The following is an 18,155-nucleotide window of genomic DNA, read 5'->3' as shown; positions in this document are numbered from 1 at the left end:
CCAAATTCTATGGTACAAGAGACAAGGATACCAATGGGGGCATATGTAGGGCTGGCCCTTATAGTGATATGGCGATAGGCCTCACGGTGTACTAGAGTCATGTGAATGGGCCTGCTGATGATGTTGGTGGAAGCATAATATGGGCATAGGTCAATGGGGACAAAAAGTTTGATGAAGTCACCCTCATCCCACACCATCAGGCAGAGTCGAAAGATGAGGACTTTGCACCATGCTCGAGGTTGAGGCAAAGGATGTGGTGAGGGAAAGGAAAGATTGTGGAGGGCTCAATAAGGGAGATGGTGTTTTGGAAGAAGAGAATGATGAGGTTTGTGTGGGAGGAATAATGGATTTTGGAGAGGATCATGGAAAGGTGGTGGTGGGGATCTCCTTGTTGTCGATGACGATGTTGTGTTGGAGGAGGTTGAGAATGGAGAGGAAATAGTGGAAAATGAGAGGGGAGCCCTTTATTTTTATCATATTTTACCCGAGACCATATGTACACAGTGTGGGTACGTATATTTGTATGCCATTCTTGGGAATGTTCATACACAAAACAATGTACATGTGTTCCCAACTCTGAATGTGTATGCTGAGAACACATAGAAATTGTTTGCAGAGATAAGAACGTGCATGCGAAGATGAGAATGTGCGTGTGCATCTTGCATAGGGTTAGTGGTATTCTGATCACTAAAAATCAAGGCAATGGGCTATACCATGGACTAAGTTCTTACCCACCATGCCCCACATCCTAAGATGTACCTTGAAAGGCCAGTGATTAGAGAACCATTAAACATAAATAGTATTACCTTGTTTACAGACCCTCCTTTACAAGTCTCCATCCTTTGATTTCTTCTATTTCTGCTTTCTTCTTTGCCCCTTCTCAATTGCTTTCTTTGACTCTTTTTCCACTTTCTTCAACATTTTCCATGAGTTTTTCTGATTGGTACCCCTCTTCATCTGGCAAGGGTGAGGTGCCTATTTTTGTCCATTTAGCAAGGCTTGAGAGGGATGACAGTCGGGGTAAGGAAATGGGTGGTGCAAGGCCTTCAACTACATCATATGTTTCTGAGTTCAAGGTGGAAGGAATATCATATCCCGAGTATGTTTGGAGATGATCATGGGGCTCCATGAATTGATCAATTTTTACCTCACCCTTTGCTAGGGTTGTACCTAGGATTTTTATGTTGTTGGTAACCTTGGGTTTCCATCCATTTGTCCTATTGTATTTAAAGAGATTGGGGTGAGACCTTAGGGATCCAAATGCTTTTGTTACCTTAATAATACCATTAGGCCACTAGGAGCACTTCAGGCACCCACTTCAGGCACCCACAGTCTTTGGGTAGCATATTTTTGTTGTTGGGGTTATCTTGTTTGATGGGTCAGTGTGGAATGTGCTACTATGGGTAGCTAGAGTTGTTTCTATCTAGTTTTTATCTAGTGTAGTACCCTTAGGCTTCTAACAACTCCCTTTTGATGAACCATGTTTTTAGTCTGCAGAGTAGGGTTGGGGGTCAGTGTTGTGCTAAGTAGTCCAATTGGTGTGGCATGGCTTTGATTGGTGCATGGTCTAGTTAGTGTGGCATGGCTTTGATTGGCGCATAGTCTAGTTAGTGTGGCATGGCTTTGATTGGTGCATGGTCTAGTTAGTGTGGCATGGATTTGACTGGCGCGTATGCTAGACCTTTCTCTTAGGAACCTAGATTTTCCTTTGTCCTTCATAATAACCTTGTTCTCGAAGCATTACTTTCGGTATACCCACTATTTATCGCCATTATCATGGAAACATTAGTGTTGCTAGGGATTGATGGGTGGCCCTAATTCTATAAGGTTAGATATGTTAGCAGTATTGGTGTTAGCTGGGTTAGTTTTTGGAGAGCCTATCAGGGGACTAGCGGCGAAGGTTGATTTTGCACTGAGACGAGGCTTTTAATGATGCTTAGTGATTTACTCTTATGGTCAAGTACAGAATCGACCTCTTTTTAAGAAACTTGATTGGGATATGGGGTACCTTTGGATGTTTGTAAAAGGGTCGAAGTACTTCTTTGATGGCACAATGGTTTTCTAGTGTTAAATTTTGATAAGAAATGGGCTTCTCATCTATCATTAGATCAGTTACCTATCTAGTGGTTAGTTTTGCAAATGCATCCATTGTGTCTGGTGGTTAGTTGCAAGTGCATTCTCATTTGAGAAGCACTTCTTCACACATGGTACTACATAGTTACCTATCCGGTGGTTAGTTGTAAGTTCATTAACTAACCATTGGATAGTTATCTAATTGGTGGCTAGTTGTAAGTGCATCAATTGTGCCCCATCCATCCTCATTTGAGAATCACTTCTTCACACATGGTACCTACAGTAATAATATACAACTTCCCTTCTTATTTCCAATGTAAAACGTAGCAAAACATAGCAGTGAATGATCCTATGCATAAGGTTTTGAATGTGTCTAGTCCATCTCTTGCTTTTGTAGGTGTCAACAATGGTTATTGTAGCACACACCAAGTTGTGTGGGACATATAGCCATGTCAATGAGTGCGATATTATTTTCTAAGCTAGTCCTTGTGGTCATGCCCAACTAGAGTCTGGTAGGCTTTACCTCCTAGTCCTCCTCTTATAAGTTAACAGCTTGGGCCATGTTAACAAAAATGTGGCGGTTGTGCAACTTTTCTTATCTAGCCTCATTAAGCCTCATGTTTTAGTGTAGCTTCTTTTATTTTCTCTTCTTTCTTTTGGTGAATGGTCTGGCAATCATCTAAGTTTGTTACCGTTGAACTCAAGGGGTTCACCTCAAAAAATATTAGTGTACCACGTGAGTTCAACAGGAGGGGTTTTTTAATTAGATACATTGAGAAAATTTAACAAGAGTACATTAATAGGAGGGGTTTTTTTATTCGACTTTAGAAAAAAATCCGTTAGTTCATAAGTACAGAGGGGTTGTTTTTTTGGGGGGGAGGGAAATTTAGTTAAGGGGTTTTTTTAATACCTTTTGAACGCACGTGATACCTACGGTTTTTGGTTAGTGCACCCCCCGAGCCGTTGAAGAATCCTTGCATTTCCACACCGCCAAGTGTTTCAATGCATACTATCCTTGTGAGGTGAGTTTGCACACAAGAAAGTCCCATCCCTTTATACTTTAGCTTACGCTTTTGGATTTTTATGATGTACATGAGAATCATGTCCTTGACTTTGATATCTTTGTCTTTGAGCTTTTCATCCAACCATTCCTTGTGCCTCAACTTTTTGACTATTATTCCATTAGACGGCACATGTAGTATGGCTTCTTCCAAGCATTCAAGTTCAAATATTTGGTCGATCTCATCACATTTCCTATTAACCTTTCCTTGATGGTAATTCTTAAGCTTGCTACTAAGAATTCCATGAGCATGACGACGTTTATTCCATATGTTAGTGTCATGTGGATGGCTACCTTATGGGCCATTCTATAAGCCCAAAGATCAGCTATTGTGTTGAGATATCGAGCTCAACTAGTGGTGCAGACATTAATGACCTATTTGGATGATAGCTTCTGCACTTATGCCACTAGTATGGTTGGTGAGATTATGGTGGATATGCCGCCAGCAGATGATAGACTGTGTGACAGTCACTTTGAAGTACTAGATTTATGGCATAGTTATAGTGCCAGCTCATATAGTTGAGTTCACACTATGGATTGACTATTATATATTATTGTAGGAGATTACTTTCCCTTTTAGTATCTTTTAAGTTATATGGTTGTAGAGAAGAGATGACGATAGACAAGTATCCATCTCTCTTGTGTCTTGCTTTCTTGTGTGTGTGCATTTGCTTGTAAGGAACTCCTTCACATTATATTTATGGTATCAGAGCTCCAGTTCATGTGGGAGCTAAGGAGGTAAGCAAGAGGCAAGAACAAAGCAAGCAAGGAAGCGGTACACACATAAGAGCATCATCAGCTCTTCCCCTTCTTGTTTAGATACGACACTCCCCTGGGTAGTCAGGAGATACATATCTTTGATTGAGGAGTCGTCTTTGTAGACGTGGAGGTGCTTGTAAGGTTTCCATTGGTTATACTTTGGATTAGAAAGATTATAGATTTTATAACCCTACCACTCGTGAGATGCAAACAAGCAGAGATGTTGTCTTTGATGAGTTGAGTAGCTGGTATGTGTAAAAAGTAATGATGTTGCACCACATATAGAGTAGTAATCACAGGTGTTTAGTGGACCTAGAGAGTCCTTTGGTAGTGGATCCAGTGTTAGTCCATAGTCAGGACAGCAGGTTGAGGCCAAATGTAGATACACATGTATCATGCAAAAGGAAGGAAAAGGTAGATCAACCTTTTGTGCACAATTTGTCAGCAGGTCACCATATGTGGATGGTGACTCTAGTGGCTCTACGCAGTGATGAGGAGCTTGCCATTCCATCTGTGGCTCCTTGTGTAAGGAGAACCAGGACTATTTTGAGGACACTTGGTAGTGATCAGGTATACGCAGGTCTACGAGGGTTAGGTACCCTATTGATAGGTTGAGATATTATGGATATACATCCCATCACTATGCTTACATGGTTAAAGAAATACAAAGGTTGGAGCCCACTTGTTTTGAGTAGACACTTGGAAATAAAAAATGGAAAGATTTCACAAATGAAGAGATGGAAACATTGGATGCAAATGCAGCATGGGAGTTATGTTGAGAAATGTGGTGCCATTAAGTACAAGTAAGAGGTAGGGAGTGAGAACGAGTAGCCAAGCAAGAGCAAAGCCTAGCATGAAGACACATGAGCAAAGGGAATTATCCCACATTGATGTGCAAGCCCAAAGGCATACCTCCTCATAGAAAAGGGAGCCATTTCAAGCAATGAATCATACTACTTGCACTTATCTCAAGTTTCTCTTTGTGTCCAAGTTAATCTATCTTGGAGTCTACTTAAAGTACAATTAGCACATACTCATCATCATGGTTTCACTTAGGTATTATCCACTTTAGATTAGTTATGTTAATTGTGTTGTCATTAGAGTAAGATTAGCATCTCATTAAGAAGTTGATTGTCAATAGGAGATCTCGATCACTATTTCTCAACATGGTATTAGAGTTAGGTTTAATTCTCTTACATTAGCTTAGTTATCTTTTAGGGTTTCTTCTATGTTTTGTTTGCAAGCTGTTTGTTATTTTTTTCTTTGATTAGCATTTTAAAAAATTAGGGTTTTCTTCTCTTCTCTTCTCCTCCTAAGTCTTGGGGATTGCAAAGAAAGAATTTCATGATGAGATAATTGATATTATACGAAGAAAAAGGCAGTCCATAATTAAATCTATTCCATCACAAGGGGAGGCAAGCACTTCCAAGACTCATGGAGTACAGGTACAGAAAAAGGAAGAGAGAGAAAATGTGGTGGAATGTAATCACTCTGCTGATGGGGCACGACAAGTGCGCTTTGTGGAAGAGGATGATGAAAAAGAAGTTCTTACAAAGAGTCATTACTCCAGGAGCCATTGGGCAAGAGCAACCACTGAAACCCTTGTCAAGATAGGTGATTTGGAAGAGCCATATGTCGCTCTAATTGATCATGGGTCTGAAATAAATCTTATGGCTAAAAATCTCTACAACAAATGTAAGTGGCCAATGGATGTGGATCATGGGTGGATGATTAAAGCAGCTAATAACTCATCTGGAGAGCTTTATGCAGCATGTCCAAATGTAAGGGTAACTATAGGGGATGTGAAAGATGATCAGAACTTTTTTGTTCAGGAGATGTCATCGTATCCCCTTATCCTTGGGCAACCCTACATTACAGCTGTGAGGATGGAAACAAAAGTTTTGGATGATGGCTCGGCATATGCAAGAATAAGGAGTAAGGATGGCAAGAAAGCTGTTCAGTTCTTGACAGTTTGCATTAACCATGAAAGGAATCGTGAGTCTCTTCGAGCACAGTCACTCCCGAAGATAAACAGAGAATTCATGAATTACAGGGAGATGAGGGATTTTGGCCAGGTGCCATTGTAAAGCGGGATTCCAATGGTACAAGGGGAAATGAGTTCTCGCAGGACTCAATCAATGTAAATAGCTTTTCAGCAAATTTTCAAGGATTCTCCAGCTATGGGTCATTGCTTTTTGTAAAAAGCAAGGATTTGAAGCGTGGCATGCGAAAACATATACAAAATGAACAAAAAAGTTTTGAGCAGTGTGGTCTTTTGGAGAAGAATGAGTTTATTTCAGGGGTGCTTGATGAGGTGTCATTTGTAGATACTATGGATGTGCTTTCTGATATGGGAAGAGCATGCTTACAGGGTGGAAATGAAATGATAGAGGTGTCATCTGTGGAGATGTATGATATAATCCAAGAATTCGAGGGGGTGGAATGTAAAAACATGAATTGCGAGATGGATGCTCATGTTGATACAAAGTACAAAACGGTTGCAAAGAAGGTGAAACCAGTTGCCTTGCCCTTGCCACCAGGAAGCAAGGAGAAGATAGATGAAGCTTCTATGCAACCAAATCTTAGAGATCCGAAGAAAATTGGGCATAAATTTACTCAAGAAACTCTAAAAGAGCTGAAGATTGGTGAGAAGGATTTTCTGTTGCCAGTTGAAAGGGAATGCTTTGAGGAGATGCTTGTAAAACATGGGAAAGCCTTTGCTTTTCAGCCGCATGAGATAGGCTGTGTTGATCCAAGTGTAACAGCACCAATGGTGATCTTTACTGTTCCGCATGTGCCCTGGAACCTGCGGCCAATTCCAGTACCAAAGGCTCTCTTGCCAAAGTTGATGGAATTACTAAAAGAAAAGATCAGGATGGGAATCTTGGAACCATCATGTGCCCCATATTCCAACAGATGGTTTATTGTACCAAAGAAAAATGGAACATTGCGCTTTATTCAAGACATGCAACCTGTAAACAAAGTCACAATCAGGAATGTGGGAGCAGGTCCAATTGTGGATGAGTTTGCAGAAGCATTTGCAGGGAAAGCTATATACTCTATGGGAGATCTGTATTCGGGATATGATCAGTTCCAACTGGATATACAAAGCAGGGACTTGACCACAATGAGAACTCCTTTGGGATTAGTAAGGATATGTACCTTACCACAGGGAGCCACCAACTCAGTGGCACATATGATGAATGGAATGAATAAAGTCTTACGAGACTTCATACCACAAAAAACTATGCCATTTTTGGATGATGTGCCAATAAAGGGCTGTGATGAGAAAGACAAAGATGGGGATTTGGATTCAAAGGGGTGCCGCAAGTTTGTGGCAAATCATATAAAGGATTGTGACATGATTCTATCCAGGCTTGAAGAAGTGAATCTTACTTTATCTGGGCTGAAATCAGTGTTTGGAGTTGGTGAAGTGTTAATAGTGGGACATCTTTGTAGTACTAGTGGACGCCGACCTTGTCCAGCCAAGATAGATGCAATACAAAGAATGAAAGAGACATGCATTAATGTTATAGAGCTGAGGAGATTTCTTGGAGCATGTGTCTTTTATGTTATTTGGATCCCACATTATGCACATGTAGCAGATCCTCTTTATCAACTTTTGAGGAAAAATCAAAAATTTCTGTGGAGTGCAGTACATATTAAAGCTATGCGGAAGCTGAAATGTTTGCTCCAATCATCACCCACTCTGAGAAAGGCAGATTATGAGTGTGGCAGGCCTGTGATTGTTACAGTTGATACTAGTCCTACTGGGATAGGATGGGCAGTAGGGCAAGATGATGAGGATGATCATAGGTATGTAATTAGATTTGGAGCAAAGGTATTAAGCTTTCGGCAACGAAAGTATCCACAGATCAAGAGAGAGTTATGGGGAATAGTCACTCCTCTAAAATGTGAAAAAGAATATCTTATTGGGGCATCTGTACTTGTGGAAACTGATTGCTTGCCACTTCTTGGGATGATAGCAAGTTGTACCACTCCAGATATTGCTATGCTTAGGTGGATTGCTTATATCAAGTCACTAAATCCTGAGTTTGAGCATATTGCGGGAAAAGATAATCCAGTTGCAGATATGCTATCAAGAGCCAGGTATGAAGATGAGAAAGAGATGATTAGTGACATTGATGATGTGGGTACAAAGTTCTATACTACAGCATATGCAAAAGGGGACCATATTTGCCTATCAAATGCACTTGAGTCTTTTATTGAGGAAATATATGAAGGAGATTGGTTGCTTATTGGTCAATATTTGAGTACTCTGACAAGGCAAGAAAATTGGTCTGACTCAGAATTTAAGAGGATCCGCAGAATTTAAGAGGATCCGCAGAAAAGCATATGGTTATTTCCTAAAGGATGGGTATCTCTGGAAGCATCCTAAGCAGAGGAATGCTATGCCACAGAGAGTCATATGTGATAAAGAGACTCAAGGAAAGCTTGTGAAAGAATTCCATGAGAGTCTCTGGGCTGGACATAGAAGTGTGTGGGCCACCTTTACCAAAATAAAGGAAAAATATTGGTGGAAAGGAATGTACAAGGATATTTCCCAATATGTGGAAACATGCATGGTATGCCAAATGTACTCAAATGTGCGGCATCGTGATGGCTTGCAACCAACCTACCCACCTACCATGCACTATAAATGGGTAGTGGATCTAGTTACAATGCCTTTGGGAATTTGGCAGATGCGGTATATAGCACTTGCAAGAGAAGATTTGACAAATCAGGTAGAAGGGCGTGCTCTTAGAAAAAAGAGTGCGGAAACAGTGTGCAAATTTCTCTTGGAAGATGTGATCTGCCGGTATGGTTGTATTGGGAAAATAACAGCTGATAGGGGTGAGCTAGATGTTGAAGAAGCAAGGGAATTCTTCTCTAGAATTGGTATCAAACTGTCCCTAACATGTGCTTACAATCCTGAGGGCAATGGGAAAAGTGAGCGAGGACATCCTCCAATCATTAAAGCTTTGGCTAAGGCATGCAGAGAAAGAATGCGAGTGGCCAAAGCTACTACCATATGCCTTGTGGGCTGACCGTACAACTCATAGCTCAGTGACAGGATACATGCCTGCAGAATTAATGTATGGTCAGAAGCCAGTGATGCCAGTTGAAGAAGTAGTTCTAACTTGGAATGTATTGCCCTGGATGGAAGGATTGAGCAGAGATGACCTCCTTGCATTGCGAATAAGACAATTGGAGAGGAGGCCTGAAGATGTAGAGCTTGCTAAAGCTCGCTTGAAAGATACAAGGCTGAAAAATAAAGAAAGATTTGATAGTAGACACAGACTCCGGCCAAAACCTATTGAAGAAGGTGATTGGGTTCTAATGTATGACAGTAGCCTTGACAACCAATTCACTGTTCAAAGAAAATTTGCAAAAAGATGGTTTGGCCCTTACATTGTCAAGCATGTGCATGGAAATGCCACGTATACTCTGTGTGAGCTTGATGGAACAGAAATAAAGAATCTTGTGGGGCAGGCAAAAGAATCAAGATATTTAAAAGAAGGTATGATAGTGATCCTTTTGATTCACAAGAGACTCAGGATGAGAGGCTTGACAGTGGTAGTATGGATATGATTGAAGAGGAAGAGGATGATCTTCCTGGTAATGCAGAAGATGAAGATGACATCCAGTTATATGTGGATCTTGATGATGATTTGGCACATACCAGAGGATGTGCAGGTTTAGAGGGGGTGGATGTCGTGCCATGGCACGTCTATGGTGTGAAACCATGCATGTGAGGCCATCAAATACACATCCAGATGCATGGGGTTAAGTGCCATGACGAGTCATTATATGATGCCATGTACATATGTTCATATTATAAATGAGGTTCAATAAGACGAGCTGAGGCTGAGCCAGATCTAGGAGTTTTTGTATATGAGTGTGGTGGGTGATGGTTCTGCTGTTACTCAGAGCTCATGGGCAAGTTAGAAACATCCCGTTATATATGATGGCATGAGTGGCACGCCAAAGGGATAGATTAATGATGTTAATGGCTTCCCATGTGCATAATGTGTAGTAGCTTCTTAATGGTATCGATGGGTCAAATTAGTGAATACCTCTTATGGAATGCAAACATGAGGGCATGCCAATGCACAAAGGAATGTATTTATGAAGACATGGGAAAATACTTGAATGAACAATTGGGGATTCTATAAATCACATGGCCGATATGATGATTTATAAACTATGGAGGCATCAAGAGTAATGGAGATTCAATGGACATTACAGTGTCGAAGAATTTATTGAATGCCGGGGAATAAAATTAGATGAACTACTTTGCATTGAGAACCTTACCTTAATGCTAAGGTTAGGAGTATTACACTAAGGGGGCAGCAGACATGGAATAAAAAAGTGAATCTTTTTCTTTTTATTGAGATTTTCTGGATATTAAATGGACGCAAGCGCAGCCCTTTGAAAATGGAATGCCAATTCTTTAGCTGCAAAAGGTGGTGAGGCACCGCATTTGTTGCGGGAAAAAAGAGGAAATAACCAGAGTTGGGGTAGGCGGCGAATATCAGAGGAAAAACGTCTGCAGAAAAAGAGAACCAGTGCCCAATCGACCAGTCATTTTCATTTCAAGAAGATACCCACAGTTCATGGCTTGTTGGTGTTAGATTTGAAGAGGATTTCGAGTGCTATAATAGGAGATGCTTTTTGGTTTCTACGCTTCCTTCATCGAATTGTCTGCAGCGAGTGGCGTTTGAGAATAGTGAATATAATCAAGAAAAAATTCGCTTGTAAACCTTCAGTTAAGTGACTTTCTTTTTTATTTTTTTTAATTACTTTAACTCCATACGATTTAGGAAAATCGTATATCTCATATATCAAAAAGGATTTTGGAAATGAGTAGAAGGGTTTGGAGAAAAAGTTAAAGGATTTGGAGCTTGGAGATTTTGTGGGAAAAAAGGTATCAAAAATACATTTAAGTTGCGGAAAGTTGGTCTTACTTTCTACTCGATTGAATTTTGGAAATTACGAGTATGATATAGCTATGCCGTATGCTATCTTTTGCTTGTGAGATGTTAGAATATTAAGGCAGGTTTTCAGGTGATAAAGAGCATCTTGAAATGATGATTTTGATGGCACTGGATGTAAAGAATGTAAATGGTCACATGTATGTTGGAAAAAATTGAAGGTTATGTTATGCCTACATGTGATTGGATCAAAGGATTTGGAGAAAGGAGTCAGTGAATAAAGGGACAAGCACTTGATACACAAATTTGTGCAATTATCAGGATGAATTCAAGGATGTATTGAGGTGAATCGACACATGTATATGCCATTGAAAATGGAGATGTCCAATACTCCTTGGGAAATTTTGTGTGCGAGTTTCCTTGTTAGATTTGGTACCTACTCTCACAGCTAGAAGTCTCGTACTTTCCTAGCTATACCGCACACGTCACGACAACGTGTCAGTGACTATGGGCATGGAAGTATTCCAAACTGTGTAGTCTGCCACCTTGTGAGGTCTGGATACAATGATCAAGTTGTGTAAGCTGTTATTCTTCAAGCCCATCATGAAACATCTCTTCAATTGAACATCGTTTAATTTTTCCCATGACTCACAATGTGAGTCCAAGAGTTTTATCCTAAGGATAAAATCTCTAATGGATTCATTTGATTGATGCCGAAGGTGGTTGAGCAAGATGGGTGGAGCGGGCTAAACAACTGGGCTGATCACCCCTATTCTTTACCAACTACAACAGCTCTCCCTTTCTTGTGGGGCTATTTTTTCTTCTCTAGTAGCCAATTTTGATGAGGTCTCCTATGTGATGGATGAGCTCCAATGCTGTTGATATGACGATGGAAATTCTCTTGATGTCTCTGTGTTATTGTTGCAATGTTTGCTACTTGTGATGTTTGCCGACTTTTGTGTTGTCTTTCTCCTATGGTAGTGTGTAAGGCTGTTTCTGTGATCTCTGGTTGCTTGCCCTCAAGTAACCTTCTTCATTCTATCAAAGAATCTCCTCTAGATAAAGCATCTCTATTGTCATCCATTAGCTGAAGATTATAGAGTCACTATGGGTTTAGGCTCCTATGCCCTAGAGGTGTAGTGTGGATGCAATATTTTCTCTTTCCCTCTTTAGATACATAGAGGAGATTAATATTGCTTAACACAATGCTAATAACTCAGAAGTGAAACGCTAAAAACAATACTCCAAGCACAGCAACTCCTAATCACTTCTAAAAGAGAGAAAACTCTCTACTCTTGTGCTAAGAACATGCCCTAGTGGCTCTGACACCATGATAAAATTTCTAACAAGCTAGGGAGGCTTATAGCAAAAGTAATAATCTTCATGATTAAATAGTAAGAAAATCACTCAAACAAGAGTTAATCAAAGTATAATTAAGACACTAGTCACATGATATTGAATAGATCAAGCTACTCAAATGAGCTAAGGATTACATGATTTTATAGCTCTCAAGGAGCCCTTGTCCACAAGATATGTGCACCCTTGTGCCATCCATGTGTCAATAAATGGTCACACTCCATGTGCCACCTTGTGCTTTCCATGAGATGCCTTTTTGACCATTGACTTGTTAAATTTGCAGCAACGTGATGAGCTATGGTGGATCTAATGCAAGAATCAAAATAATTAGCATGTGATTAAGATAAGATTAATGAACAATTAATCTAATACGATAATGTAGGCATGGGTACTAAAAAACCAACAATTTCTCATTAGGCCAATGCCTTAATTTATAGGTTGTATATCCACAAGATGCCAAGCATCTAATCCCACTGATTTCTCCTTGATTTGTGCCACCTCCCCTACATCTGTGGACACCTTTTCCTAGAATCTTTCCACACCCCTATATTCACTCATGCTACCCTTGATTCTCTCATCAGTAGATTCCTCACACCTTTTCACTGCTACCCCCTTAATTATAGACTCCCTTTTACAGTCTCTTGCTAAGGGCTTGTTCCCGCACACACCCATTCACTTGCATATTTCAACATGACTTCACCTTATTACAAATGACCATATAAATCAACCTTTGAACTTCAACCTTTAGACTAGTTACCTTCTTCTAATGTGCATGCTTCTTGTTGTTACTCACTCCCTACCAAGGCTTGTGCTCCATGGCACCATATTTCTCAGCAGGGGTTTCCATGGAAGAGGTGGTAGGGTAACCTTTTTTGCAAATGTCTAAGATTTACATTTCCTTTATATTATCCCTACCAAGCTTGAAATAAGTTCTTTGGAACCCACAACTTTTAAGTTGGCAGAGGTTTTGTCAGGCTTGTGTGGGTACATGTGGATGGTGATAGGGTAACCTTTTTTCCAAACTTCTAATATTTGTACGAGGAGGTAGCCAAATTAGATTGCTACCCTCATAGTATCCTTGAGCTATGAGAAATTGTTTGTACAGCTATCGTTTGATTCCCTAAAGATACCTCAAAATTTATTTACTTGGTGGATATACCTTCTTTGGTGAAGCTAAAGGTTTGGTACACTTTTTGGCATTAGCTTTACAAGGAAGCACTTGGTTATGTGGGTTTGGGCAATGTCAATGATGAGGCTTGGGTCACATTAATATCAAGATCACTTTAATGGATTGACCTTTTTCAGCTATATTTTGACCTTTTTCAGCTATATTTTGACCTTTGTTATTATTATTTTTAGGGTGATTTTCAAGAGGGGTTATCGATGATGAAGTGTTGGTAGTTGAAGCCTTTTCTTCTTTTGGTGAGTTTGGTTCAAGAGGGTTGTGAAGTAGAGGCTATAACATGTAATACTATTGACATGTCACCATAGAGGAGAGGGTCATGAAGTAGAGGCTACATCATGTAATACTATTGACATAGAGGATAGGCCTTGATTAGCAATGACAGTTATTGGAGAGGCTATACCTTGGGGTGGAGGGTCTTGATTAGTATAATGACAATTATTAGAGAGGCTAAACCATGGGAAAAAGAGTCTTTTAATGTTGTGATTGGTATTATGGAATTACTCTTATCAGAGTAAGATTCGGCCCTTATCGCTCGTGTCAAAAGGGTTGGAGGCACATTTTCAAGAACGACTGTCAAAACTATGAGGTTGTGGAATTGAAAATAGAAGTTTGTTTCTTTGATGGAGAGGATTGAGTGGAAGGAGTAGAGGGATTTGATGATGAGGAGAAGATAAGTCTTGAGTAAGAGGGGATCTTGGTGTGTGGAAAATAGTATCCTTTTCAATGGGCATCATGATATTATTCAATGTAAGATCATATATATCACACTGAATGGTACTACTATGTTGTGGATTTCCATGTTGCTGATGAAGCATGGTTTAACTTCGGTGTAGTGACAATCTATTCACATCCCAAAATTAAATCTTTGCACCCAACACATACTCAAGCACAAAAATTACAATTAAGGGGGTTACTTTACATACAGAGTGTGTGTTCAAAGTACCTCAAACATGGTATATTCATGTCCGTGAAAGAAATTCACTTAGGATGAGCTTATAGTGCAAGGTAACCTAACAAATCCCATAACTTAATTTCAATAGATTGTTGTCATCCCATGTATATAGATTTGAGCTTGTATTATTTTAATTTCTTAGATTACTTCAAATCTAATTTTCATTCTAGGAAACTCTAGTTTAGGTTTAAGCATCGGGGTTTTCAAAATTTTCAAGGGAATTTCTTCACATAAGAACATTGTGAAAGTTTCCTTAAGAGTTTCTAAGGTGATAACTTACATGGATTGATCGATCGAATACCACACATCACCCATCCAAATGCCACTAAGGATGATTACATCCTCAAGTACATTAGGGTTACGTAAAGCTCGTGTTCCACTATTTTAAGAACAGTTTACTTGAAATATCCTAAGTCCCTCTTGAAATAGTTTACTTCCAATAGCCCTTATGGATTTGTCATGATGTGGTTCAATTTCAATAGCTGACTCACTCAACGGTTTCACAACAATCGTAACCATATGCTCTTGAGCTTGTTTATTTTGTTCATCGTGGGCTTTTGACAAGCATCTTGGATTTTATTTTCAAATGTACTAGATGAGGTGCTCGATCATCTAGACCCTCTTAGACCACTAGGTTCCCATTGTTCTTTCCCACCATCGATAGGGAAAGGACTTTCTTTTGAATAACACTAGTATAACATGTGTGGATTCTTTGGTTTCATGGACAACCTTAGAGGTCAATTTGTATCATCATCATGTGAAGCCTTCTTTAGGTTTCTTTCCCTTGTCCTCCATAGTTTGTTTGTGCTTAGTTCCCTTGGGAGTAGGAGCTTGTCCTCCATAGTTTGTTTGTTTTTGGGTCCCTTGGGATTAGGAGCTTGTGAGTCATCTTTAAGTTTCTGTTTTAAAACATTATCCTCCACCCATTGTGAAGAGTTATTGTTGTAGCATTTTTGGCTTATTGGCTTGTAAATGTGTGAGCACATTTAAAGATATTATGGACAATCACCCATTCTACACCGCACTTAAGATGTTGTGTTGAGTATTACAAGGCTTGTAGTAAAGAAACTCTCATCAAGGCAATCTATGAACATGTGGTCAATTGCACATCATTCACATAGGTGTTGTAAGGTGTCAGAACTACAGGTATTAAATTATTCCAAGTTGGGCAGTTTGCCACCTTGTGCAATTTGCCAATAATAGAAGCACTACAATGTTTACCTAATTACTTCCTTAGCACCTTCCACCCCTCAGTTTATTTCCATTTAGGTTAAGGGAACTTGATTTGTGAAAATAATTTGAGGTGAAATTTGTGCAGTTGTTACACACTGTGAGATATTGAGAGTATGGGCAATGTGAGTTGGAGTGGTGGCAAAGTACATGTCACATTTGGTCCACTAGTTGAAGTGGTTTCATGGATTGCTTTGATTAAGCTCATCACCTTCTAAGAAATTTCTTCCAAAGCTCTCTAGCAAGCCATTACAATTTAGATATGAAGTTTTATTTACCACTTGTTTTCATTGGTTTAGATTAGGAAGATCTCATTTCACAATTTTGTTGTCATCTAAGGAATGCTTCTTTGCAATGTTGATTAAAAGAATTTGAATTTAAGATTATGATCAAGTTGTGTAGTGTTTTTCTTCAATCCCATGAGGAAATACTTCTTCAATTTTGCATCCTTAAGTTTCTCCCGATCTTCTCACATCACAAGTTGAGGATTTTCTTGTGCAAGATGTAGTCCCATATAGATGTCCCCCAATATGGATGTTTCATTCTATCGTGTAGTTTTGCTGTTACACTCCACCTAGGCCCTTACCTCTAGAATCCATTGATGAGGATACCTTCAAAGTTTTGAAGTTCGTCTTAATCTTCTCTAGCCTCAATGTGATGAACCACATGTTGATCTTTCCCACCAATGCAAGTTTAGGTTCAATGCATGTACTTTGGTAGGCAATATGGATTTCCAAAGGCTTTAAACCTCTATTTAAACACTGGATCCATCATATTTTCCCATAAGCTTGGAGATATCCATGGCCATGGTTCTAGATGACTCACTTTGTGGCATGTACAATAGCTTCTTGGTTTATAGCACCATTCATTCCTTATGCAACCCCCTTCCTAGACTTCTCAGTATGGCTAAAGTTTCGGTATCTACAAGCTCCAAGGGTTGTTTTCGGTGTTGCACAATCCGAGGTATAAAATGAGTCCACAAAGGTGATTGGGATCTACACTCAAGACATGGACCTCAACCAAGAGGTGGTTGAATTCATTTTCGGGATTAATATTTATTAATGGATTCTTCCCCTTGGCAAAAAAAAGTTGGGATTGAGCTAGTGCACAATTCTTAATTCTCACGATGCTCATGGACAACACGATTCTCAAAGCAATTTTCACATGAATTTCAACCCTTCTCAAAAAAGGCAAAACTACTTGGCATAAATTAAACTCGCCAAAAGAAAAACTACTTGGCATAAATTAAACTCACCAAAGGTATTCAAAGAAGAATTCAAAGATGACTCCACCCCCTTACCATCACTGCATGGGATGAAATGGTGTTGGCCCTACAAAAATAGTTCAAGATGTTGTTGCATAGTGGATGGAAATTTTTAAGGCTGAGTCCCCATGAAAGTATCTCTCAATTCACAAATGAATTTCATCAATTTCTCCTCAAGTTAAAGATTGATAACACTAAAGAAATGTTGGGCACACCAAGTACATTTCAAGACTACACCCTCAAGTCAAAGATTGATAACACTGGAGAAATGTTGGCCACACCAAGTACATTGCAAGACTACACCCTCAAGTCAAAGATTGATAACCCTGGAGAAATATTAGCCACACTAAGTACATTGCAAGACTACACCCTCAACGGCAACAAGAAATCAACCTCTTTAACCCTAAGAAAGTTGGGAGAATCCTTTCATAAAGAAGAAACGATTGAGAACAAATGAGGAACCCTCTCAACATGATAGCAAGGATTAAATCCTCTCAGCATAGCAACAAGGATCAAACCCTTTTAGTTTTTTATAAAGCAGAAGTGATTGAAAATAAACAAGGATTAAACCTTCTCAGCATGGCAGCAAGGGGCATGCTAAAGGCCCCCACCAAAGACACTAAAGAACCCAAGAAGTGGGGGGCTTCTGAAGAGTAAGCTAGAACCAAGGATACAAAGGACATGCCTTACTATAAACATTGTAGCTTGGACATTCTAAAAATTAGAGTTGGTCCAAAAATAAGCCTAAAACCCATGTTGCGGCATGGGTTCTAGGCTAGAATCCATGTTGCAGCATTCTAAAAAGATGAGGTAGAAATTGAAGAACAAATTAAGATCAACCCTCAGCTGAACCTCATGACCCACTCCTCCACAAACCATATTCATTCATCAAAGGGAAACCATTTTTATCATGAGTGGACACTTCCCCTCATGCAAAGCACAAATGTTCACTATTTGGTGAATGTTTTTTTTGTGATGCCGAGGAGGGTGGTGCTAGCTTAGGTTTACTTCGCATTATTTCTTATTAGGAGTCCAATGATTTGCTCAGGGTTAGAATGCAAATCCAATAGAATTTTTTGTGGGTTTTTGTTGTTCAATGGTGCTTTGGAGCTATGGAAAACCAAATAGAACCCTAGTGTTCTTGCCAAGTAAGTATTTTTTTCACTTGTTGCAATTTTGTATGGTTCCCAGACTAACAAACATTTATTTTTGCTGTTTTGGTGTGTTTTTCTTGTTGTTTGATTGCATAGGTGTGTTAGCCTTGTAATTCAATCCCTTAATCATTCAGAACACATTTTTAAAAAATCTCCTAATATTCATGAAATTACACTGATCTATTG

This window comes from Cibotium barometz, chromosome 21, assembly GCF_041138505.1.
Source record: "Cibotium barometz isolate CiBa-2024 chromosome 21, ASM4113850v1, whole genome shotgun sequence".
Lineage (NCBI taxonomy): Eukaryota > Viridiplantae > Streptophyta > Polypodiopsida > Cyatheales > Cibotiaceae > Cibotium > Cibotium barometz.
The sequence above is the reverse complement of the archived record's forward strand: the minus strand, read 5'-3'. Positions refer to the sequence as shown.